Raw genomic sequence first — 26,917 nt, forward strand, 5'->3', positions numbered from 1 at the left:
CAGTGAGGTCTAGGGGTATTTTACATTAATACCTGACAACCTGAAAGGGTTTTTTCACCTGTTCCATTTAGCCCAAGGCAGGCACAGAATCACTGGTACCTGTTAGTGTGATTGACTTACCAAAGCAATGAAGGGAATTACCTAGAAGAGGGCTGAGTGGAAAATATGTCAGAGAAATTTCTTTTCCTTCCAGTTAACAGGAAGCATGTTCCTTGGAAAGTGGGGGATGGTTGCCCTAAAGTTGAAAGAATGTTTCAAAGCTTTTCAGATGGCTACACCAACATTTTCATTTCCAAATTCTTTGAGTTTGTCTTTACAGATGAAAAAATCTGTCTGTATAGATTTCTAGCCAGATGTTGATTGGGAATAGTGTAAGGTGCTCAAATAAATAATTTATTCCAAGCCAAGAAAAGAAAGAAAGTATAGGAAACATGGAAGAACAGTAAATAGGAGACGAGGAAATATGCTTATGAAGGCATCAAATGTTTATTGAAAAGATGCTCTAGCTAAGATTATACTAGCCAATAAGAAGGCCATAAAATCATTTGCATCCTTTGAAAAATGTCCCCAAACTACTGTTCTTCTAGTGTCTGGCAAGTAGTGTGTTTGAAGAGAAAAAGCCGACTCTAAGTGGATAAACATGGCAACCATTAGGGGGCGCTACAGATTCCAAAATAGATATTTAGGTACCAAAGTCTACCTGTTTCCCTAGACTCACAGACATAGAACACAAACTTATGGTTACCAAAGGGGAAAGGGTGGGGGGGATAAATTAGGAATTTGGGATTAAAATATACACACTACTGTACATAAAATTGATAACCGACAAGGACCTATTTACTGTACAGCACAGGGAACCATACTAAATATCTTGTAATAACCTATAATGGAAAAGAATCTAAAAAAATAGGTATATAGGTATATGTATAACTGAATCACTTTGCTGTACACCTGAAACTAACACAACATTGTAAATCAACTATATTTCAATGAAAATTTTAAAAACAAAATATAATATAGTAAAAAAAATATTCTCCATACCTAATCATCCTTAAAATGTTAATGTATCGATATATTCTCAAAGGAAGGTGTGCCACAAAGGAGAGGCAGAAGCAAAGATGGAAATACTTTCTTACTACATTGGTTGGCCAGAAATTCCTCGAAACCACTGAGCATTTTAGAAGAATTAGGAGAAAAAAAGAATCAGTGACACCTTTAACTCTTGAGTATCAAACACATAAGAGGGGATTGTCGGTTTAACTAACCCAAACCATCAGCTAATCCGTAAACCACATCTGTTTAGTTTTGAGAGAATAAAGTATATAGGGTTTCTCTGCAGCAAGTTACCTTTCTCATTTCATCTTGATATGGCGTTTATTCCAGTGGTTTTGCATTTCCAGAACACACGGTGATTTGTTGGAGGTCCTTGGGAGACAGGCTAGGAGGGAGATGATGGAAAGATCTAAAAGACAAGAAACCGACTTTTCAGAGTTTCAGCTGTGTCAGCTCAAAGTATACTACCTGAGGGGTAACAAAGGTGAGAAAACCATTCAGCAATATTGTCAACACACACACATACATAGAAATGTCAAGCCAGACCTTGGAGTAAGACAGAAGTTCTGCCAATAGAAAAGCTCTAGGAGGTCTGAAAATACTGATGAGGGGTATGCTGAACAGAATGGAAAGTATTACAAAAGGGCCAGCTAATTCCAGAAATGACTCCTTTTGCTGGCCTCAGACACTATCTCTGACTCTGAACATTATTTCCAGTCTCAATGATAATCATAATAACAATAATTGCTAAAATTTTCCCCATGTTCTGTTATTCACAAAAACTTCCATCACCTCATTTGCTCCTGTGAGGTAGGTAGGGTCAGTAGTTTTATAAAACTTGACAGACAAAGAAGCTGACTTCAGCAACTGCCCACTCAGGCTGCAAAAGCAGCCAAATAAGACACAAACTCAGGTCCTCTGACTTCAAGTCCAAGTACTTCATTTTCACTGCGCTGAAATGTCATGGAACGTCTAGAGGCAAACTTGCAGAGTTTGAGCAGGGCTTGTACAGTCCAAGTGGGAATTAAATATCTTGGCAGGTTTTTGATCAGAGTGATCCTCATAGAGAATTCGAGATGAAGGATTCCATCTTTCCACAGTCAGGCTAGGCATCTGGACGACCAGCAACTTGATTCTATCTTTCCTTTACTTTTCTCTAACTATATAAAAAACACGGACCTGGCAGTTTCCAAAGTAGTGAAGGCCAAGCATTCTTTCTGAGTTCTTTTTTTTTTTTCTTACTCTATTACTTTTTTATTAGTAGAAGCAATAGAACAAAAATATGAGGAACAGTATTTGTAGATTTTTCCAAATATCTCTGTTACATAAATTTCTAGAAGTAGAACCGCTGGGTTCAAAAATATGCACATGTGATATTTGATTTATATAGCTAAACTGCTTTCCATTGAATTCTACTTGTTTTTAGTTGAAGTATAGTTGATTTCCAATATTGTGTTAGTTTCGGGGTACAGCAAAGTGATTCGGTTCTATACACACACACACACACACGTATACACATATACAAACACACACATATATATATTCTTTTTTCTATTCTTTTCCATTATAGATTATTACAAGATATTGAATATTGTTCCTTTGCTATACAGTAAATCCTTGTTGTTAATCTATTTTATATATGTTAGTATGTGTCTGTTAATCCCATACTTGAGTCCTTTCACATTACAGAACAATATAAAATTAATAATAAAAGCAAACTAGCAACAGAGAAGGGAAATAAGACATCACGCCTATAAAATATTTTCGTATAAGGTCTCAGTTGAAAACACTTATCTGAACAGTAATACTTTTCTCACCCAACAGTGTGTATATAGTAGTTGCTAAAGCTTGGACCATATCTACTTATAAGACAGTTCTAAACAATGTTAGGTCAAAAGAATTGTCTGGCTGTTATTCTGACCAAGTAAAAATTGTCAAGTAATAGCTTGATGTAAACAGTTTTAAATTAAAAATGAACAATCAAATTTTGTCTGGGATTGAGTCAGCTAGCTAGTCAATTATTTTGTAAAGTTTAAACAATATTAATAGCCCACAGTAGTTAAGATATTTGACTGCTTACTGTGAGCCAGAAACTGTGTGTTTACAAGCATTATGTAATTTCATACTGCTACAGTTATATGAATGTCGGTGCTATTATTAGCCACATAGAGAAGAATGCAAAAAACAGACTTAGAGCCTAGGTAACTTGCCCACATTATACAGCTAGTAATCAGTCGAGCTACCACTTGAACCCAGGTCTGTATTATTTCAGAGTCTAAACCCTTTATTATGTCTACTTGACTCTACCTTGGCCAGATACTCTGTCTCAGTTAACTTCCTAATGTTCTGCTATATTCCTAATTCTGGTTCTCAAACCCAGAGATAGCTTACTTTAGAAAGATGGAATGAAGTTAAATCAACTGAGAGCAAAATAGTACACACATTAATAGGAAAGCCTGCTTTCTGTAATGGGGTAGTTTGGCGCCAAGCTGAGTAACCAGTGCATGGCCAGGAATAGTATCAGAAATGATTCTTTTCAAATAAGAAATTAATCTTCCAGATATACTTGAATTCAAATATAAAAATGTATTACAAAGATTTTTAAATTGTCTGTAATAGGAAAAGACACAAAATTTAGATGGAACCAGAAGAATAAATAAATTATGACAAATACATAGAATAGAGTACTGTGCAACCTTAAAAGAAATTAAATAGATCAATGTGTGCTAATACAGATCAGTCACCAAGACATACTGTTACATGAAAAATCAAGGCTCTGACTAGTATGGCCAGTAAGTTACCAAACAGATCTTAAAAGATAGACATACAAATTCATGCAAAATAGAATATCACTGGAAATATCTACAAGATCCTGGTATTGTCTCTGGAGAGGGTTAACTGTGATTCAGAGAAAAGAGAAAGTCTACTTTTTCCTACATAATTATTTGTATTGTTCTATCTTTTATCATGTACATAAATTACTTAGAAGTATTTTAACATTAATAAATAATAACAGGTGTGCAATCTATGTGTGTGGATATGAACAATGATTGGAACACATGGGTCAGGCCAACCTAGAAGCAATGGACTTGGAAACAGACAAAAAAAATTTTAATTTGGTTCTGTCACCAACTAGCAGGGCAGGGTTTGTGTAAGGGACTTAAATCTTTTAGCTACAATTTCATGTATGGGAAATTGGTATAACAGCCTCTCAGGTTCTCAAGGATGAGATGAGATCATATACAGCAGAGCATTCTCTGAAGTGTAAAAATGCCAGGAATTATTATTGTTTGTTGTTGCTGAAGCAGGCTGTGGTTCAGATTAGGAAGCCATGTCTTCAGAAAGGGAGGACTTACCACGTCTAGCCTGACTCGCCACGTCAAGCAGATCAACCAGATATTTGCCAAATATTCGCTTCACTTTGTACCATATTCCCATTCTTTTGCAACTAGATGTGAAAGTATTTATGATTTCTCCTTTAGAAAGGGGAAAATGTTTGTTTGCACAAATGGTTGTTTCTTTGGGGTAGAAGGTAAACCTAAGAGGGACCTCGGCAAGATGGAGAGAAACAATCTTGTTCCTTTAAAGAAGAAGGTGAAGAGGAGAGAGGAATGGATAAAGGCTGAGACCAGCGAAAGATAGGGCGCTCAGCAATGTGACCTCACCAGACTGCTTGTCATTAGAATCGCAGAATGGCGGACATGAGTGGTGTCTAGAAGAAGCTACTTAAAAAGCTGAGGACAACACACACAGGGTCTCTCAAGACAATAGAGACAGGGAGAATGAGAGTGAGGTTAAGAGAGAGATGCACAGGAAGTAAAAACCCAGGACCTCTCAGAAATATAAGGAAGAGTCTTGGACTGTCACAGACATGGATTGGGATCCAGGTTTACCCTAGAAGTCCAAGGGGCAGGGGCCCCAGCTGACCGCAGGGTAACGTACTGTTTCCCCAAATACACACTTGGCCAGCAGGACGCCCGAGTATTAGACTGAGTTTACAGAATGCAACTCCTGGAGAGCCAGCCCAGTGGGTTGACTGTCCACAATCAGCAGGAACATTCCTGGGTGAAGCGCAAATTGCTTTCCTTGGTGCTTTACCCTTCCAAACCATAATGATAATTGCTGCTGTGTTGCAAGCTGGGCTTATGCACAATGCAGGGGTTAGTGCCCTCCCCTCAGGAAGGCTACCAAGGAGTAGGGACTACACACATCTGATTGTGACAAATGCCTAGTTTACCTGCTAATCAGTGCACAGTAGTAGGTATTTTGTAATCTCACCAAAGCAGAAAACCCCACGCATCTCAGCTCAAAAAAATCAAATCAAATCTACTGCTTCTATATATTTCTGGTAAGAAATGAAATACATTCAGTTTGAATCACATGAGCAGTCAATCAAATATCGAATTGAAAACAATGAACTGCAAAGAGCCACCTCGAAGTCACTTAGCATTGATAAATTAGTAATGTATTATTAAATTATTCATATCTTTTTTTCTTCCTTCGGACTATAATGATATACTGTACACAGCGCTGATCATTTACTTAGGCTGAATCCGTTCATTTAATTATGCTGCTAAACTTGGTAGGCCAATTGGTCATCATGAGAGTTTCCAGGCAAGCTTATCACAAATATATAGAACATGTTTCTTATTGCCCCCAGTGGCTAAGTGCTAAAATGCTATTTAGTGCTCAGAAGGTTAATGTCCTGCTTATGTAAATGGTCCAATTTAACATTCAGCAGCGGTATCATAAATTCTGGCTCCAGGATTTCATTAAACGTATGTTCAAACTAGTTGACCTTAAAGGTTAACAAGCACAAGTTAAACAGGACAATTATTTAACTCACTTCTTATCAAGAGACTGAAGTGTACTAGCCATTTAATAGCTCCGCAGACTTCACAATTAGAATTCTTAGAAGGTCTCTGATAAAACGGCAGGTCATGAATTTTCATAAGGATGTCAGATAATAACTATTTATCTGCACTTGTTTTTTCTTTCTTATAAACTTAAACTTTGATCTTAACATTCAATTAGAAATGAGTCCACAGAGAAGGACTAGGTAACTCAGGTTGCTAGGGTTCACCTTCATTTGGGTCTGCACGGGGATTTAAAACATCGCTTACGCATCGTCATTCATGAAAATTAACATGAAAGTCAGGGACTCACCATTAAGTGTGCAGAGCTCAAATGAAGCATGGGGCCCAACAATGAGTTACCCCTCTTTTACTGGTTTGGGACATTAGACTAAACATTTGATTCTTTTCTTAAAAGATCCCCAAATGCCTATTAACCTCCTGGGGAAAAAAATGCATTCTCCTTTGCTTTTATAACATGATGCGGTTTTTTGTTTTTGTTTTTTTTTTTATGCGGTACGCGTGCTTCTCACTGTTGTGGCCTCTCCTGTTGCGGAGCACAGGCTCCGGACGCGCAGGCTCAGCGGCCATGGCTCACGGGCCCAGCCGCTCCGCAGCATGTGGAATCTTCCCGGACCGGGGCACGAACCCGTGTCTCCTGCACCGGCAGGCGGACTCTCAACCACTGCGCCACCAGGGAAGCCCTGATGATGCGTTTTAATATAACAGAAAGTTAGATGATTCAAGACATCCTTTTCCTCGCCAGTCTGGTTTCTTCTCCTGCTCTCCTTTGGCATTTTTTTGTGAAATGGGAGCGAATCTCTGGAAGTGATCGCTAAGGCCGTGTTACCTACGCTGGGGTGAAGCTTGGAGCGAAGTCCGTGGGCTGACGTTTGCATGTGCTTCTCTCTGCGGGAGGATCAGGCAGTGGCTTCGGGGATGCATTAAACTGGTAACCACACACCAGCAATCTCAACAGTTGGTGGCCACTGTCCGCCAGGAAAAGGCACAGAAACATTCTCTCCTTGCAGGTGTAACTGTTTAGACTGCAGGCTCTTTGGAAAATAAAGCAGCACATAAGAGCAAATAGGACTTTATTCATAAATCATGAGCTGAATTTCTGTTAGGAGCTGAAATGAAGCAAAATGGGTCCAATTTGCCTGTAGGTACATTGGGGGTGTGATAAGTAATTTTTAAAATTTGGTAACGTGCGTTAAAGGTAATTAAATGTAACGATAGAAAAGGGAGAGATGGATAGATAGAGAGATAGATAGATGGATAAAGAGGTGTTAAATATATCTGTGCTTGGCCCAGTTCCTCTTCCTGCCTTCCTCATTCCCCCAGAGGTTACTTATTTTTAGGAGCTGTTTAAAAAAAAAATAATATAAGGAAGAAATATTTTCTAGCATGAAAAGATGTGACAGTGTTTTATATCCTCTTGTGTTGCTCTTCATCCAAACTTCATCTTTTGAATATTGCCTTCAAATCCTGCCTGAAAGGGGACATAAATAAAGTGAAATGGCTAATGGACTAAAAACACTTATGATCAGGTTTTCATAACTAACATTATTGATAGCTTCTACCACGCAGCCACCTGCACACGGTGCAATATCCATTTCTAAAGTAAGATTTAGAGCCCTATTTGCAATAAAAAGGCTAGCACATGCAAATAAAGAATTCGAGAGTGAGGCCGGCAATGGCCTCCCCCAAGAGAGGGAGGAAAGACCTCTTTCCATAGCAGAACTGACCACAGGGTCACAGGACACTTTTTCAGATTTCAGACGTGGCTGTGCATTTCATGGCATCCTGGGAGGGTCTTCAGGGACAGAAAATTGTTAAGTCCTTAATTTGGAAACAACCACATCTTTCTCCTCAATGGCTTAGTATTTGCACTTGGTCAGGCAAATAAATTTGCATTTCTGTACACTGAAACAATAACAAGATCGTTTTGCAGGAAATGTAACACAATACAAATAAGGAAGCAGGCAAGATGGGAATATTTTTATGGAGTCTGGTGCTTTCCATGTCCATTTTAAGGTGATTTTCCTGTTGTTGCTGTTTTTGTTTTTTCCTTTAAACATTTCTATTTTAGAAAAGACAGTTAAAGAAAAGCCTTTGTGATGACTAGAAATTTATTTGGTGTTCAAAAATTTTTCTTATCAATAACCCTCTCTTTAAAAATATTTTAGCTGTAGTAACAATAAGAAGATGCTAGCAAAACAGAAAGCCTTTTATCTGCTTCTTGCTATTGAGATAGCGTTTGGAAGGCATAATTTTCTTCTCTTTTACTTCTTACTACTCCCATCTCAGCAAAAATATTTTTTTTCTTCAAACTCTGGACTTCATTATTCTAAAAAAATTAAGTTCAGATTACATAGCAAACTGGAAATTATGGCTTTATTAAATTAAATTAATTTAAAAGAGCATTGGATTTGTGGGACTTGTATGGTTACTCATATCTACAGCTTCTATTACGGTAGGATCCCCTCCTTCAATTATATTGAAAATATGAATCCCAGTATACAGTCCCCCTTGGAACTGTGCATTAATGTTAGAGATTGTCACCTCTGTACTCTAAAGAATAGTGATAGCTTCCAAGTTATATAGCAATCAACAGCAAAACATTTCTCCCTCTCTTCAGAATCTCATGGTACTGCAAAGTATTAACTGAGAGAGAAAAATGTTTTATACGGGAAATTGCAACAAAGATTTCACACATAACTGTATCGGTGTTTAGTTGTGAGTCCCTATTTTTGTCCTTTCTTTTGTCAGAATTTGAGTGTAACAGAGAACAAAGAAAGACATGAAAAGGAGGATGCAAAATGACTGCAAACTCTTCATAAATGGCAAACTCATTGCTCAGAGACAAGCTGAGGCCTCACTGCTGATGACAGACACAGCCCAGATGCCCCGATGCAATCAATGCTACCTGGGAGGGAGCTGGGAACTATGAGACAAGTGTGACGCTGCTCCCCCCATCCCCTCACCCCACCCACTCCCACCTCCAGAGCAAAGAAAGGGCCAGCAGTCCAAATCACAAATCCAGCCTGCTGCAGGAGAACACTGATCCAGACAGGGTCTACTATGTGAGAGACAGCTCAAACGGATGCTCAAGTCTTGTGACAGCTAGGGTTGTGACATATCAGGAATGAGTGGCAGCTGGGTGAAGACAAGTGGAAGACACCCTAGCATAAGAGAGGGAAGGAGGGGGATTCCCTGGTGGCGCAGTGGTTGAGAATCTGCCTGCTAATGCAGGAGACACGGGTTCGAGCTCTGGTCTGGGAGGATCCCACATGCCGCGGAGCAACTAGGCCCGTGAGCCACAACTGCTGAGCCTGTGCATCTGGAGCCTGTGCTCCGCAACGAGAGAGGCCGCGATGGTGAGAGGCCCACGCACCGCGATGAAGAGTGGCCCCCGCTTGCCACAACTGGAGAAAGCCCTCGCACAGAAACGAAGACCCAACACAGCAAAAATAAATTAATTAATTAATAAACTCCTACCCCCAACATCTTCTTTAAAAAACAAAAAAAAAAAAAAAAAAAAAGAAAAGAGAGGGAAGGAGGTTGCCATGAGTTTCACTGTCTTCCCCAGAAAGATATGCTGAAGTCCTGATCTTTGGTCCCTGTAATGTGAGCTTATTTGGCAGATGCAGTCGAGTTAAGATGAGGTTGTACTGTATTAGAGTGCACCCTAAATCTAATAACTGCTGTCCTTATAAAGAGAGAGAGATTCAGAGACAGAGAGAGAATGCCATATAATGATGCAGGCAGAGACTGGAGTGATGTATATTCAAGCCAGGGAACTCCAAGGATGGCGGGCAACCACCAGAAGCTAGGAGAGGGGCATGGAATATCTGTCTGCCTCAGAGTATACAGAAGGAACCAACCCTGCTAAAACCTCAAATTTCTAGTCTCCAGTATGATGAAAGGATAAATTTCTGCTATTTTAAGCCAACTGGTATGTGGTACTTTGTGGCAGCCCTAGGAGACTCATACAGAGGTGGATAGGAACTTGACCTACTTCCTCTTCCCATTTTCTCCTAGCAGTCCCTGAACCAGAACCTGTTCTGGTATCTCTCATAGGCTCCTGAACAGACTCTCAGACTGACTGGCACGGATTACACGGAATGCAGAGAATCACCATGCAGAAGTCTTGATGTCCTCTCTCAAATTGGACCTGCCTCTTGGTCAATGATGTCAGTAGCCAGCCTTGATTATGCTCTAGTTCCTCAGAATTGATTTTGAACTTCTAATAATTCCTCCTTACATCCTCAAATTTAAAAAAAAAAAAAAAGGTCCTCAGCTCTCTTCTTCCATATTTTCCTCTAAAAACCGTCATGGCTTGGGCCTAGCTCCCTTTCACCTTCTAAAAGTTTACCAAGTATCACACTTATATGGTCATGCTCTTTATGGCAGGCAGGAACAGGCAAACGTAACTGCTAGATTGTATTTAGAGCTTAGGTTTGGGGATCAAACGCCTTTGATGGAGGGAGAATAATTCTGACAGCCTCTGCAAGCCTAACCTCAGATACTATGTCATGGTCTTCCTGCAGTGTTGATGCCTAAGAGCTTTTCAGACAAGACTGCCTGGCAGTAGTTCTCAGTTTAAGGTTAGATAATCATAACGATAATCATTATGATAATCGCCACCATCTGTAACATCCACAACTCACAACTGCGACTCCAAAAAAGAAAGGTTTGCAGTTATGAATGGCAGACCATTATGTATCAGGTTTCCAATGCTCATGACCTGTCCAGGGTTGGATTATTATGACACAAATGCCAGGACTAATTTTCACCCTCGGTATATGATTATTCAAAATGAGTTACTAATGACACAGCACATATATGTGTGTATGTGTGTGTGTATATCTTCTTGAAACCATTACAATTACTCATATACTCTATACAAAGCTCCCATAAGATCTTTCCCCAAAAGAACTCTTTAAAATTTTTTTTAAAGTTTTTTTACACAATTTTAAAAGTTACTTTCCATTTACAGTTATTACAAAATATTGGCTATATTCCCCATGTTGTACAATACATCCTGTGGCCTATCTTATACCCAGTAGTTTATACTCCCCCCTCCACTGCCCGCCCCCCAACTGGTAACCACTAGTTTGTTCTTTATATCTGCGAGTCTGCTTCTTTCTTGTTTTATTCACTAGTTTGTTGTATTTTTTAGATTCCATATATAAGTGATATCATACAGTATTTGTCTTTCTCTGTCTGACTTACTTCAGTTAGTATAATGCCCTCCAAGTCCATCCATGTTGCTGTAAATGGCAAAATGGTGTGTTTTATGGCTGAGTAATATTCCATTGTGTGTGTGTGTGTGTGTGTGTGTGTGTGTGTATGTACCACATCTTCTTTATCCATTCATCTAATAATGGACACTTAGGTTGCTTCCATATCTTGGCAATTGTAAATAACGCTGCTATGAACATTGGGGTGCATATATCTTTTTGAATTAGTGTTTTTCTTTCCAAAAGAACACGTATTCAACAATTTAAGGGGAAAAAAGCCCACCTTGTTGTATAATTTCCCCTTCACTAACTTTCCTGACCCTACTTCCAAAAGTCAACTATAGTTAACACCCAAGGCATATCACGGGATTTATGAAACCATCAAAACCTTCACGACTAACAGGAGAGATCTCATTTACTTGAATTTATGTCTTTAGTTGTGAAAATGAAACATAATTTTAAAGGACTCCGTCTGCTGTGGAAGTTTTCCTCTGTTATAACTTCTGTGTAAAATTGAATACTCTTTGCCATTAACAGGGGGGGTCAAAGGGGTTCATTAAAGCACTAGCCTGTTATTCCAGGGGCTTCTAACTAGCTGAAGGGAGAGAGAGAAACAGTGAATCATGAGCATCCCTTTTGCTTTGCCTTCATGTCTCTTTCCCCTTTCCTCTTATATGTCTCCTTCTTATACCTCATGGATTAAACACCTAGTAGACATACGGACATTAATTAAAGGCAGACATGAAACCGTTTCAAGGATCTGATGTGGAAGAATGAGTATGAATTTGGAAGGCAGGGAATCCTAGTGCATCACTTACTAAGCTGTGACCTTTGGCAAGGAAGTTTACTCATTCATTCAACAAATACATAATGACCACCCACTCTGAGCTGGCCACTGGAGTTACAACAATAAATAAGGCAGACGTGGGCCCTTCACTCAAAATATTTCATTCTATTTAACTGTCTTCTCCAAAGCTCAGCTTCCTCCTCTGTTAATTTGGCATAATTATAACATCAGATTCATGCGGAAAGTGTGAGGGAAGGAATGGGATACAATACATGTGAAGGAATTGTGAAGTCCAGTAAAATTAGCTATTATTTCCACTGGATAGGAAATACCTTAAGAGTAAAAACGGTTTGCTATTCGCCTTTAGTATGCCCTGCACCTTGCACAATGCTTGGCGTTTAGTACATACTCAGTGAAAATTTATTGCATGATTATGAACACCAGTAGAGGTCAGATTAGTCACTTCCTCATCTGCTCTTCGCAATTGGTACGCACTTTGAACAATACACGATGTGAGAGCATGTTATGTTCATCTTGGTATTCTTCTCGCCCTTCTTTACCTGACACAATCGCTGGAGCATAGATGGTGCTTGGAATTTATTTCAGTAAAATGTCTGTCAGTTAACAATCATTTCAAATAGAAAACTTAAGCAGGGAAGGGTCAGCACTCGGCCATGTCTGCTCCATGCCCTGCGAAACCCATGTCCATCACATCCTCTCTCACTGGCCAGCCGCCAATACCGAGGATTTCATTATCAGCTCCACCCAGGTTTGGAAATGACCCTAAACATGCTTGTTAGTGTATAAGAGACTGGGTGGATGTTGGACAAGGTTTCCTTGTGGAAGGGACTCAAAATAACGTTTAGGTAATGAGAGGGTAGAGTTGTAGGGGAGGGAGTATATCCTTCAGCGAAAATAACATACACGAGGGACTGAAAATGGGAGAGGAGATGGAAATTTTGTGAAACAAAGAAATCCACCATGCCAGAAGCATAGGTCAGGAGGAGAGTGGTCCAAGATGAGGGGTGGGCAGGGGCTAGGGCTGGGCTGGCAACCTCCGCAATATTGACATTTGGGGCCAGAAAATTCTTTGATGTGGAGTTCTGTCCTGTGCCTTGTGGATGGTTAGCAGGACAATCACTATACGCCAACAACATGCCCCAGTGGGACGACCAAAAATGTCTCCAGATACTGCCAAAGGCTCCCTGGGGGAAAAACTTCTGAGATTGAGAACCACTGGGCTGCTGGGCCATTGCAGGGCCTTGCAGGTCACATAAGGAAGTGTAGGGGATCACTGTGACCTGACTTGCAGTATGAAGAAATCATTTCCTGCTGAATCCATGCAGGGAGACCAACTGGGAGGCCATGGCAAGAAGTCCACTGGAGGGAAAATGGAGGTTTTGACTAAGAAAGTGGCAGTAGGATAGACCGAACCGGGTAGATTCAAGAGAGATTAGGAAGTAGAATGCGAATGGTATTCATAATCTTGCCAGGCATCTTTTTTTCTGACCTTTTTCACTGCTCTATTTGACCCTACTCAAGGTCTGGGGAAGAACCAGCAGAGCAGGTCTTCTTGTTGATACCCATCTGATTTCAATTGGTTCCATCTTTTTTTCTGACTCAGGAGACCTCTTTGCTTATTACTCATTGCTTATCACTATAATTTCTAACTCTTCACTTCTTATGAAGGTTGACATTGGAACTGTCTGTGAAGAACATTGTTTGCATTTCCTTTTGAAGAGAAGCTCAGGCCACACAGGCCCATTTTGATTATCTACCTGTTTTTCCTGGAGGCAGGAAATTACTAGAAGCTTGTCAAAGCAGTTCCCATCCTTCCACTGATCCCCATTTTACAAGGAAACTCAGGGAGGAATCCCAAGTATAAAGGACCAGAAAAGGAGCATTGATGAGTCTACCATAATCTGAGCTAGCTGAAGTTAGCAGAATGGTCTTCTGGTTATCTCACAGAAAAATCAACAGTAGTCAGAATATATTTATTACCCTACTTAGTGGATTTCAGGAACAATCTCATCATGACCCCCCTCACACAGTATAAGTCCTTTTCCCTTAGTAAAAGGAGGAACCAAAGGTCATAGCTTCCCTGCAACTTCTATCCACTAATTAGAGAGACCCGTTACTAGGTGAGGCTGAACATAATTGGGCCATTACAAAATAAAAAATATACAATTTCACTTCTGTTGGTTTTCCTGTGAGTGAGACACAGATCATCAATGGATAGTCAAAGTGTAACAAGAATATTACTGACGGGTTTTCTAAATGTGAGATTCCAGCTCCAGGGATTCTATTAATATTGCTCACATTAAAGAACCTGAATGGACAGGTAGCCATTTGGGACCTGCTTCTGATCCAAAGCCATTCTAAATATCTAGTTTTACCATTGTGAACTGTATTCAATGGCAAGCTCAGGAAATAATATTGACACTGAGAGGAAAACTCTCTTCTTCAGTAAAGACACCAAGGTTTCCTTAAAGCCAACAATATTCCAGGAGCAATTTATTAAAAAATCCTCCCCAAAAGATCTGTGGGTAAATATACATAGAGGCAAAGCCATGGTATGCACTTCAACCTACAGCCGTATGCACACATCTGGATCAGGACCTCGAAATCTGGTCTCAGGTCACTGGAGGACCTCTAGCTCCATGGAGACACCTTCTCTGGAGGTGAAGCTAGCTACAAATTCTATTGCAAACCCTCACATTCTCCACCCATTTCTCTTGTCTCCTGTGCAAAGACAAGGCCCTAGTGCGCTGAGTTTGATGCTGTTGTTGTTGCCAAATGCCAAAGTCTAGTTTCCATCTTAAGAAAATTAATTTCATGTTTTCTACTTTCATATGAATGAGTCCATTGGAAATGACAAAATGAACAAAGCTTGAAGAAAATTAGAAAAGCAAGTAAGCAATGTGCTCTAGCTTACCTTGAAAGTGTTTGTGGTAATAATGGCCATTTTTCATTTGTTGTGATAGTGGCTAAGATTAGGCTTCATCAAACACATGACTATCCCCAATTTTTTTTTAAAAGGAAAGTTCTGTGTATTTAATACCACAACAACTCCCCAAGGTAGTGGAATCCAAAATGCTGGAAAGTTAATATTTCAATAGAGCCTGAAAAGGACAACCTCGTTTTCCATGGAGAGGCAACGTGATGCCGAAGAAAGAACACAGAGCTGGGAGTCAGGCCTGTGAGTGTTGGACAGTTCCTCTTCCTGTGTGGCTTTGGGCATATCGGTCTCAACCCACCTGCTCTCATACATCTACGGCCTTGTCAGGCATTAAAATTCTATGATTAAAAGAAAAAGGGGCATATATCCAGAGAAAACTATAATTCAAAAAGATTCATGCTATGTTCATAGCAGCACTATTCACAATAGCCAAGACATGGAAACACCCTAAATGTCCATCGACAGATGAATGGATAAAGAAGATGTGGTATGTATATACAATGGAATATTACTCAGCCATAAAAATGAATGAAATAATGCCATCTGCAGCAACATGGATGCAACTAGAGATTATCATACCAAGTGAAGTAAGTCAGAAAGAGAAAGACAAATACCATATGATATCACTTGTATGTGGAATCTAAAATATGACATAAATGAACCTATCTATGAAACAGAAACAGAATCACGGACATAGAGAACAGATTGGTGGTTGCCAAGGGGGAGGGGGTTGGGGGAGGGATGGAATGGGAGGTTGGGGTCAGCAGATGTAAGCTTTTTTATACAGAATGGATAAACAAGGTCCTACTGTAGAGTGCAGAGAACTACATTCAATATCCTATGATAAACCATAGTGGAAAAGAATACCAAAAAAAAGAATGTATATATATGTATAACTGAATCACTTTGCCGTACAGCAGTAATTAACACAACACTGTAAATCAACTACACTTCAATAAAAAAATAAAACAGAAACAAAATAAAAACAATCCACAAGATCACATGCTTTCTTTTAATCCTCCATGACTTCATATGACCATGAGAGGCAACAGAAAGACAAATTTCCTTGCTAAGAAAGGGGAGGTTGTCTTTTGGCGATTCATCCCTAGTCTCTTTCTCAACTTGAGAGCTCCCTCTCCAGACTCACTGCATATTGGGATCCTTTACTGCCCAGGTCCAGGATCATTCTGAAAATAGAAATGTTCTTCTCACACGGCTGGGCAGCAAGTGTTCAGAACAAGAGTGAAAGGCTAGACAAGTCTCTCCATTGTCTAAATGTCAAGATTCTTATCACCCATCTGTGAATCAGAGATTCAGAAAACAGAATCCCTGCTTTCTAAGACAAAGAAGACTGAGGTCTGAGTGGTGCATTGTACCACGTGGGGAGCCCATATTTTGAACCCAGCAAGTGTAACCAATACCCCTAAATTCAATAAGAAATAAACGCTGAAAAACTCTGTAGGGTAACAGCATCAGTGCTCTGTGCTTAGCATCCCTTCCAGGTACTGAGAGGAAAGCATATTCAGTGCTGGTGGTAGTTAGTGCAGTGAAACAGCAGAAAATCTGGTGACAAAAATCCTTAGGGCATAATATTTAGTGGAAAAGTAGTATATACAACTTTGATCCAAATTATATTTAAACATAAATGTAAATTTTTTTTCTTTGTATGCATCTTTTCCAAAATTCTTACAGTAAAATTTGATTAATTTTGTTGTAAACAGTACAACCAATTCCATTTTGAAACTATAGAAATATTTCGCAAATCTACGCGAGTTGAGAAGTCACCCCAGTTTTAACTTGTATTTTTCTCAAAATTTTATCCACGTACTGATGACTTCGGCTTGTTATGCCAAAAATTTACATGCTTTTTGCTAAGCACAGGAGAGGTGGATATTATGTTACAGCATTCAAATGCTCTCTTATTCTTTTGTGTGTGTGACCCTGTAGGGCAAGTTGGAAGATTAAGAATAGCAGCCATAAAATTCCTACCATCCATCTCATAGCACTTGGCATTATATGAATATTTGCCTGCAGTGTTTTATTGCACAATAACAGAAATGGGGGGTGGTGGCTTTAAAATAGCTAGTTTACAAACACTGTATCTTTACAGATAAAGCTGAATATGGTCAGCTTTCCTGAATCAGTGGGGTGGTGCTAATGAAATTACAATTAGAGAATCGATAAAAATAGACAGACCTTAGATACAAAAGACTAGGCACTGTACAATTCTATTTATACGAAATTGTAGAAAAGGCAAAACTAGAGTGACAGAAAGGAGCTCAGTTGTTGTTAGGGGGCTGGTGGTAGATTGAAGGGGTCTAATACAAAGGGACACGAGAACACTTTAGGGTGAGGAGATGATGCCGTATCTTAATTATTGTGGTGACGTGATTCTGTACAAGCACTCATCAAACTACACTTTTAAAATTGGTCAGTTTTAGTGCATGTAATGCCTTAATAATAATACCTTAATAATAATAACATAATACCTTAATAGGCATAAAAGAGGAGGAAATGGGCAAGATTTGCCTAGACCTATTCATTTGAGGCAACACCTAAAGTTCTAGAAAGGGGACAAATTGCAGCATTTACCATACATGGTAAGAGTTCCATCAAAGATCCACAAGAGGATCTTTAGCTGACATTTTCCTTGTTTATTTCTTGACTGGTTGATGGGATTTTTGTTCACTCAGTCGCATAAGAATATAATCTCCATAAGAAGAAATGTCCTACTTTGTCTCGTTCTTAGCTGTATCTTAAGCACCTACGATAGTGTCTGGCATACAAATATTTTTTGACTGAATAAAATAAACAAATACATAAGAAAATTTCAGATCCCAGTAGATGCTATGAGGATGCCTTATAGGAAGGAAGGTTCCCAATTAAATTTGCCTGAACGAAATATTTTCTGTATGGTGAGCCCGGATAATAATTTTGAGACATTAAGTTTTTCTCTCTAGACTCCTCCCTTCTTTTTAGTTGCAAGCAGATAACCGGGCCTTTGTAATTTATTGAACCTGAGACTTATAGGGTGATAAATAAGCTGTTTGAAATTTGTTACTCTTCAAGTCTTTGTAAAATCATGAATTCACACTAAGAGATTATATATCCCAGGGCTGTTGGGAAGGGAGGGAATACCTTTAAGTAACAGAGGGGAGAAGGGAAATATCCTGTGGACTGGGAACGGGGAGTTACTCCAGCAACAGAGGAATGCCATGACTGTGAAAAAGGGTCACCTTCAAGCCAGCGGACAACTTTTCCCAGGTAAGATCACCCCTTGCCTAGATTGCTACAGGATTTCATAGTTGTTCAGCGAGCCCACAGACAGATACCAAAGAAAGACTCTGGGCTGTATCTGAATTTTGCTCCTTTCACTGGCAGACGATCGGATGAACTCCATCATTACTGCATTTCCCTTCTTCCCCCAATTCACCATCTGAAACCTCTGGATCATCCATTTTCACCCAGACACTTGTCCTATGCTGCTTGGAAAACCTCCGATCTGATCCACTCGCTCTACTCCCCCGTCCTCTCAAACCCTTCTACTCCGCCCTACATCAGCCAGACCCTGTCATCAGCAAATTCCCTACACCTTCAACCTCTTCCCTCAGGATTCCTTTCATATCCTGTTCAACTGAAACTTCACTGACCTTAGAAATCTCTCATAGGGAGGGCGCTTTTTTTTTTTTTCCTGTTGCACATGAGGTAGCCAAAGTATTCTTCCTGTTCCTCTTTGCCCATCTTGCTTCTCCTTTTTTAAAACCACATCTTCCTGAAACGTCTGCTCCCACTCAACTTGTTTTGTGATCCTCCAGTCTCAGCACCTTATTCATTATGGATTTTAGCACCATTCTCATCCTTGGTGACCTCAGCAGCCACATAGACTCACGGCTCTCACCTTCGCTGTGTATCAGAATGAACTGGATGCTTGTTGAAAATACCGGGGCTGATGTCCCATCCCTGGAGACTTGGATTTAGTTATTCTGGAATAGGAATTATCTCTCAGTAGGAAGTGGATCTCCCACCTCAGTCCACTCCTATCTGCCCCATGGAAGGAGGCAATAGCGCACCGCTCTTCCTGCCCAGTGGTGTCCAAAGAATAGGGAGCTGATTTTCTTCCCACTGCCTGATGGAAGTAGGCAGGGCTTTGATGCCTGCCAAGCGGTGTCAGAGGCTGAGTGAGGAACTGCCTTTCGTCCTCCACTCTGCCAAGTGGTGCTCTGGTTCCCTCACCAGGACAGTGTCAGCAGAGCCCAGCAGACAGCTGCACCTCCAACCCCATCTGGCAGCAAAGAGGAAGAACAAGGCATAATGAGGGGGGCGGAGGTGCAGCCTCGTGTCAGTAGGGCCCCCGCAGCCACAAAGCTCGTGTCAGATCTCCACTCCTCCCTTCCCTGGTATCAGCAGTGCCCAACAGAGAGCTGAGCTGACACCTGCATTTGGAAACTACTAAGCAATATGAATGAGTTCTACTTCTCTTGGTCGTAACTATATACTTTTAAGTACAATCACTTGTTATAGTAACAACCAGGAAAATTTGCACCTTAAATGCAAGGAGACAATCAATAGACTCTGAGACCACGATGAATCAGATGTTAAAACTATGACAAAGATGTAAACAAAAGCCATCTTAAAATGCCTCAACAGTAACTATGAATTTCTTGAAACAAATGAAAAACTAGAAAATCTCAGGAAACAACTGTAAGTTACTTTTTAAAAGGACAGAATGGTATTTATAAAACTGGAAAATACAATCGCCAAAATAAAAACCTGGCTGGATAGGTTCAATAGTAGAGTGGATATGATGGAAGACATGACAGAAGAAGAAGAAAGACTGTATGAATATCAGATAAAGTGGACTCCAGAGCAAAGAAAATCACTAGAGGCAAACAGATATTACGTAGTGATAAGAGGATTAATCCACCAGGAAGACATTAACAATCCTGCATGTGTACATACCAAGTAACAGAGACTCAAAATACATAATAACTGATAGAGTTGCAATCTTGATTCTGGGTATTTCACATGATCTTTTTGAGCCACAGTGTCCTCATCTGTAAAATGGGGCTCTTAAACACCTGTTACGTTGCCTGGTACATAACAAGTGCTCAGTAAATAGTGCACTGGAAATCGTAGCCTCCCATGGCCATGCGAGAAGCCTGACCAAATGGTCCAGGCCGCCTGATCTGTTTTACTCAAAGGAAGTCTCCTCTCTCACCACAAAGCAGCTCAGGATTCAGGCTGCAGCTCACCAGAGAACTCAGGGCTGCTTGAGCCGAGGGCTGCATGGGGCTCCGCAAAGCTGTGTTTCAAGTTCCTGGCACAGCCAAGCAAAGAGAGGGCTCTTTATAAGCCAAAGGAGGTATACGTGCCCAGCTGGCTGCTGGCCTTGGTGGCAAAGCCTCTGGTCATGTCAGCATAGACTTTAAAGACTGTCACGTCTGCCAAATAGGACCAGTAGGGGAGCCTCAGTCTGCGAACAGGAAGGATGACAGACCACTAGTGCTGACCAGACTCAGGACAGGTGCCCTACCCAGTGTCCTCTGGGAGTAAGCAGGTCTTAGTACGTGCTGGGGAATCCCAGGGAAGAGGAGGTGTGGCAGGGGGAGGGTTGTGAGGACCGTGGTTCGTATTTGGCTGAGCCTCCCTGAACCTCAGCATTGGCTCTCCTCTGTGGAAGGGTCACCATCCCTCCCTCTCAGCCTGAATGAGATGATGAAAATGTTCCCCTGTGTGGCGTTCCCACCGTGACCACTCACAAACTTCTAAGATAGATGAGATCAGAGTGGAGATTTCTACTTTGAAAACACCCTATGAATACAATCTTATCCTCACCTATCTTGGCCTGACAATAGTATTTAACAAAGATGATGCTTGCCTCCTTTTTGAAACACTTCTCTCTCTTGCTTTCTTAATTTCCTAATTCTTTCTACTTTCTGGCTATCCATTTTCATGCATTGTCTACTCATCTCTAAATATTGGAGTTCCTGCCACCTGGACTGTAGCCTCCTTTTTCTCTTCTGCCTGGAAAACCTGCTCCAGGTTTTAATACCTGGGTGTTAAAACCCACCCAAATGATGTCATATGCTATCAAATTTTATACCTTGTATCTCTATCCCTGGCTTCTCTCTTGAGATCCAAGTACTTATTCAACATCTTGATTTAGATGTTAAGATCTTACACCTAATAAGTCAAAGTAGAAACAATAGATTTTTCCCACTAAGCTGTTCTTCCCAGCCTTCCCCATATCAGCAAATGGCACCATGATCCACCTAGCCATTAAATCAAAAATCTAGGCATAATTTCTAATTCTTTTTCTCTCACATCCTATATCCAAACCATTAACAACTCTTTCCATGTCTAACATATACCCTTAATATGTCAATTCTTATTTATCTCCAACCCAGTCTGAGCCACCATTATCTCTCACGTAGAATTTTACAGTAGCCTCCTAACTGCTCTGTGCATTGACACTCTGACCCACACGTTCTCCAACAGAACTAAAAGGTCTTTGAGAAATGAGTTCTGATCCTGTTATTACTCTGTTTAAAACAGTACCATGGCTCCCCATTTCTCTTGGCACAAAGTTGAATGTCCTTGCCATGACCTACAAGGACATATTTAACCTGGCCCTTCTTAACCCTCTTATCTCAGCATGTCCTACAACCTCCCCTGCTCACTATGCTTTATTCATGCTGGCTTTTGTTCCTCAAAGGAACCTGGCTTCTCCTGAAAAATTTTCCCCCAGATTGTCACATGGCCATCTCAGTCGCACCATTCATATCCCAGCTCAAATGTCACCCTTAGAGTTTCTCTAACCTCCATCTAAGGTACCCCACTCCAGCCATCACCCTATTCCAAATCATTCTCTATTACATGACCCTGTTTTATTACCTTTCTAACACTATTATCTGCAGCTATTCATTTTATTTTTATTTACTTATTTATTGTTGTCTCACTCACATAGAATGTAAGCCTCAATAAGAGCAAGGACTTTGTTTTGTTAGGAATCCCTAGTGCCTAAAACAGAACCTGGCACATAGTAAGGGCTCATTAAATATTTGATGAATGAATGAGTGAATGCATGGCATGTCTAGGAAGGCTGGACCCTGGGACCTTACCACTGGACAAATAATCTCTTGTCTTGGATGATGAAGCCATTCAATTTCAGAAGGATGAAATAAGAAGGCCGAGCTCTTAAGACTTCTTCCATCTGTATCGCTGGTCTACTAAGGACACACAGATTGGGTTCAACTGTCACCATGAGAAAGAAGTGGCAGTTCCTTGTATACAATTCGGGATGCACTTTGTACTAGTAGAAATGAGAATCTGAAAATCTGGAAGGATCGAGGTAGCGCACTTTTCTCTTTTGGTTGCTTGATCATTCAAAAATCCAGGGCAAATCTTGCCATGGCTGATGAATACTGCCTAAGAGACTGTTAACTCCCATAGGGAGGTGAGTGTTTAATGGAAAGGCTTTATGCAAGGTGGACTATGTCTTCTTGATGCATGATAGTACCTGTGTCACTAATGAAGGCTCTGAGACCAGGAGTCCAAGAGTAATTTGTTTAAATGAAATAAAGCCTGTTAGTCTTGCCAGTATTCTCCTGCTTCGTTGCTTAACACCAACCAGATGATGTAAGCTGTCCCTTTCTTGTTTACAGGGATGTTTCTAAAGAGGCAGTCAAACATTGCCTCAGTCTGGCTAGGAATAATGAGGCCACTGCCTGGGTCTTAATTATATCACCGGTGGAAGTCCAGTGCCAGAGGAGAGTAAAGATAAAGAGGAAAGCTATCCTCTTTTTAAGGATGTTCCAAAGCATTCAGAAACATGTGTCCTTAAAATAAAGATGATAAGATTCAGAAACAGCCGTCTGAAATGCTGGGGTTTTGTTGGTAGTTCCACTTTTCCTTTAGAGAGCAAAGCTACCTGGTTGGAGAGGGAATGGAGATCTAGTTAGCGGCTCCTTAATGGATTTCAGAAGCCTTAAGGTGACACATGAAAGATCATTCCTAGGAATTTCTAGTCAATCTCCAGAGGAGACACAGAGCCACACACTCATTGGCATCTAAATTCTGCGAGTCCTCTTTTCCCACAAAGGAAGTTTCTCTACTTTGCTGTGTTCAGAACTTTCTACACAGGAGAATTTATGTTCATCTTTATATTCTTTCCACTCTGTTACTACTTTTAAAAAACACAGAGTTCAGAGCCAGACATTATCACCATCATCATTATTATTGTTACTATTAATTTTAGATTACTGCTATTAAATAACTTAGGAAAAGTTTGCATATCAGTCTTGAACCTTAGATTTTGAACGAAGGGGGGATGGTTTGGGAAAACAATGGCTACCTGGAAATTTATTCTATAATGGCATAGAAATGTAAGCTGAAAAGATTTTTAGAGTTTATTTAGTGCAGCTCCCTTATTTTTAATATGAGGAAACGGAAACACCTTTACCCTTTTGAAGGTAAAGCAACTTGACCAAGGTCATGTAGTGTATCCAGTGCAATGTTTTTTGGATGTAAAGAACAGAAAACCTGACTTATTATATTATAAACTGACCTAAACAATGATCCAATTTATCTTACTAAAATGAAGGACATGTATAGGGCTGCAGTATTAGTTTTCTAGGGCTGCTGTAGCAAAACACCACGGACTGGGTGGCTTAAATAACATATGCTTATCTTCTCATAGTTCTAGAGGCTTCAAGGTGCCAGCAGGGGTGGTTTCTCCTGAGGCTTCTCTCTTTGGTTTATAAGTGGCCACCTTTTCTGTGTATATGCATCGTTGGTATCTTTTCCTCTTCTTTTAATGACACCAGTCCTGTTGGATTGAGGCCCACCCATAGGCCCTGATTTAACTTCAGTTATCTCTGAAGACTCTATCTCCAAATATAATCACATTGGCAGTTAGAGTTTCAACTTATGAACTTTGGGGACACAATTCAGTCCCTAACAGTGAATGCAGTTGGGCCTGGTGTTTTCTGTTTGGGGTGGTTATTAATTATCTATTCCATTTATTTGAGAGATACAGCCTTATTCAGATTGTCTATTTCTTCTTGTGTGAATCTGGGGAAAATGTATCTTTTAAGAAATTGGTCCATTTAATCTAGGTTATCAAATTTGTGGACATAGAGTTGTTCATAGTACTCCTTTATTATACTTTTTACATCCATACGATCTGTAGTGATGTCCTGTCTTTTGTTTCTAATATTTGTAATTTTTGAACTTCTTGAAGTTCTTTTATTCTTAGCCTGGCTAGAGGCTTATCCATTTTATTGATCTTTTCAAAGAAGCAGCTTTTGGTTTCATCGATTTTCTCTATTGAGATCCTCCCTTCAATTTTATTGATTTCTGCTCTAACGCTTATTATTTCTTTTCTTCTGCTTACTTTGATTTAATTTGCTTTTCTCCTTCTAGTTTCCTAAAGTAGAAACTTAGATTATTGATTTTAGATCTTTCTTCGTTATATATATATCAGTATATATATATAGAATCAGTATATATATATAGAAATCAGTATATATATACATATATATATATAGAATCAGTATATAAATAAGTATATATATATGTGTGTGCTTTTATTTCCTGACTTTCTATTTTGTTCAGTTGATCTATTTGTCTACTTGATGGCCATACTATACCATTTTAATAACTGTAGGCTTATAATGTCTTGAAATTATATAGTGCTAACTCTTCAACTTTGTCCTTTTTCATTTGTTTTTTTGCTATTCTAGGTTTTTTGAATTTTCATATGAATTTTAGAATCGGATTTTCAATTTCTACAAAAAAAGTCTGTTGGAATTTTGATTGGGATTTCATTGAATCTATAGATCAATTTGGGAAGAATTGATAATAATGTTGCATCTTCTGATCCATGAACATGGTAGACCTCTCCATTTATTTGGATCTTCTTTAATTTTGGCTCAGCAATGCTTTGTAGTCTTCAGCATATAGGTCTTTCACATCTTTTACCCCTAAGTATTTTGTGGGTTTTGATGCTATTGTAAATAGCTCAAGCCCCTCTCCTGTAAGTCAACCCATTGCATGTGCAAATGTTATCTAGCTCTTTTTGAGTCACTCTGCGGTGGGGCTCGGAGAATTGTCTAAAAAATTGCTGATACTCTTGCTACTGCTATTGCTCTGAATAATAAATAATCTGCCCTTCCACTCTTACCCAAAAGTCTTGTGTTTTCTACCAGCATTCGTGAAATTTTGGCAGGCTTCTTGTTACCTTGCAAATAAGATAAAATCTCATACCCTTAAGTTTTTGATAGATGCTCTAACCAATACCCTGTGAGTTGTGAGATTTTGCCAGTCTGGCTGGTGGGAATAGGCACTATTCCCAGTCCCACGTGAGCATAAGTAGCTGTTGACTCTAATTCTTTTGGGTGGTTCTTGGGTAGTTTCTCACATGTATGTGTTGATCAGTACTGACCTAAATCCCTGAGGGAGCCTCTTCACAGATCTCCTGAGTTGTCTCTCTTCTCTCTGGTACTCTATCCTGCTAACTCTAGTTGCCTTGGTCTTCCCTGACTCTCAGCTGTATCTTTCCAACTTGAAAAGTCTTCCAGGCTCAGCTTCGCTCCCCTCTCTCTGTGCCCAGGTCTGGAAACTTTCTCCAAGCAGTATGCTGAGGAGATCATGGGATCACCTAGCTTGTTTCCCACCTCTCATTGGTCATTATCCTTCATTATCTAATGTCTGGTTCTTGAAAAATGTTGCTCTGTTTATTTTGTCTATTTTTTGTTTCAGGTGGGAGGATAAATTTGCTCCCTGTTACTCCACCTTGACCAGATGTGAAAGTCATATGAATTCTTCATGTAGTCATCTCAAAATCGATTTTCTGTCTTATTCACATTCTATTTACCTTTATATTTTGGTCATTTTCTTAGATACACAGTTTTTGGTTTTTATATAATTACATCTATTGTTCTCTTTTTCAGAATTACTTCCATTGATTTTAAACTTGGAAAGTTGTTTCTACAATCCAATAAATCAGACTTTCACTTCTTTTATTTTCCTTATATTTATTTCATATTTAATTCTGGAATTAATTTTAGGGTAAGATGTGAGCCTCTAATTTCTTTTCTCACTAAACAGTTAATTTTACTAAAATAAGTTTTGCAGGATTTTTCTCTTCTCTCTTTTCCTCCTGATAGTTCCTGCATAATATTTGAAGTTTTTACATATTCTAGAATTTGTTTCATTATCACTTATTTTTTCTTTTGATCTGTACATTTTAATTATTGTAGCTTTATGTATAGTATATTCTAATATCTGAACAGGCAAGCTTTGTCTCAAGACTCCTCTTTTTAAAAAATATTATTATCATTTACTTATTTTGAACCTTAGAATTATTTTATCAAGACTTTGCTCTTTTCCTTTCTTCTCCCCAAACTTTGCAATGGCACTTTTGTTGGAATAAATAAATTGCTTTAGAAAATTTGATCTGTCTTTCAGGAATATAGTACATCATTTCTTTTTTTTTTTCTTTTTTTAAGTTTTCCTTTACATCTCTTGTTAAAGTGACAAATCAATTAAATAGTTATGATTTCTTTTCCTGTGAGTCCACATTTGATGACAATCACTTCTTTTGGAGAATGTGTCCACTAGTGTTTAGAGACCTAGCACTGCTCTTCTCGTAACTCTCTATCCTCATCCCTCTTTCTTATGCCTTCCCACATAGCAACATTGATGATATTCCCTATGATTCTGAGATATCTTCTTTCTCTTTACACTCTCCTTTTATAGATTCCTTTCTCTGTAGAGAACACAAGAATTATTACTTAACCCAGAATATCTTTCCAGAGCATGCAGACCTTGCAGACCCAGCACCCCCTGCTCTGGATACACTGTGCAATTACCTCTCCTTCTCATCTGTTCCATGTCCAGTAGTTCAAAGCTCTTCAATGCACTCACATCAGCCAAGCTGCAACAAATCATCCAGAAGAAATTGTTTTATCTGTTATCGCCCTATAAATATTTGCATTTTTAACAAGGAACTCTACTC

The 26,917-nt window shown here is 39.6% G+C and overlaps 1 long non-coding RNA gene across 3 annotated transcripts in view; it reads right to left on the reverse strand.

The window, feature by feature from the left end:
- Positions 1–26,917, reverse strand: part of LOC111177475 (uncharacterized) — a 97,307-nt gene that overhangs the window by 69,142 nt on the left and 1,248 nt on the right. For all 3 annotated transcript variants that reach the window (XR_002645349.3, XR_016392024.1, XR_002645348.3), the window contains exons 2-3: positions 26,772–26,836; positions 1,348–1,462 (exon numbers count right to left, since the gene is read on the reverse strand). This is a non-coding gene — a long non-coding RNA (uncharacterized LOC111177475). The remainder of the gene's footprint in view (positions 1–1,347; positions 1,463–26,771; positions 26,837–26,917) is intronic.

This window comes from Delphinapterus leucas, chromosome 1, assembly GCF_059928025.1.
Source record: "Delphinapterus leucas isolate spDelLeu-1000000601 "Yukka" chromosome 1, BTC_Dleu_Yukka2, whole genome shotgun sequence".
Lineage (NCBI taxonomy): Eukaryota > Metazoa > Chordata > Mammalia > Artiodactyla > Monodontidae > Delphinapterus > Delphinapterus leucas.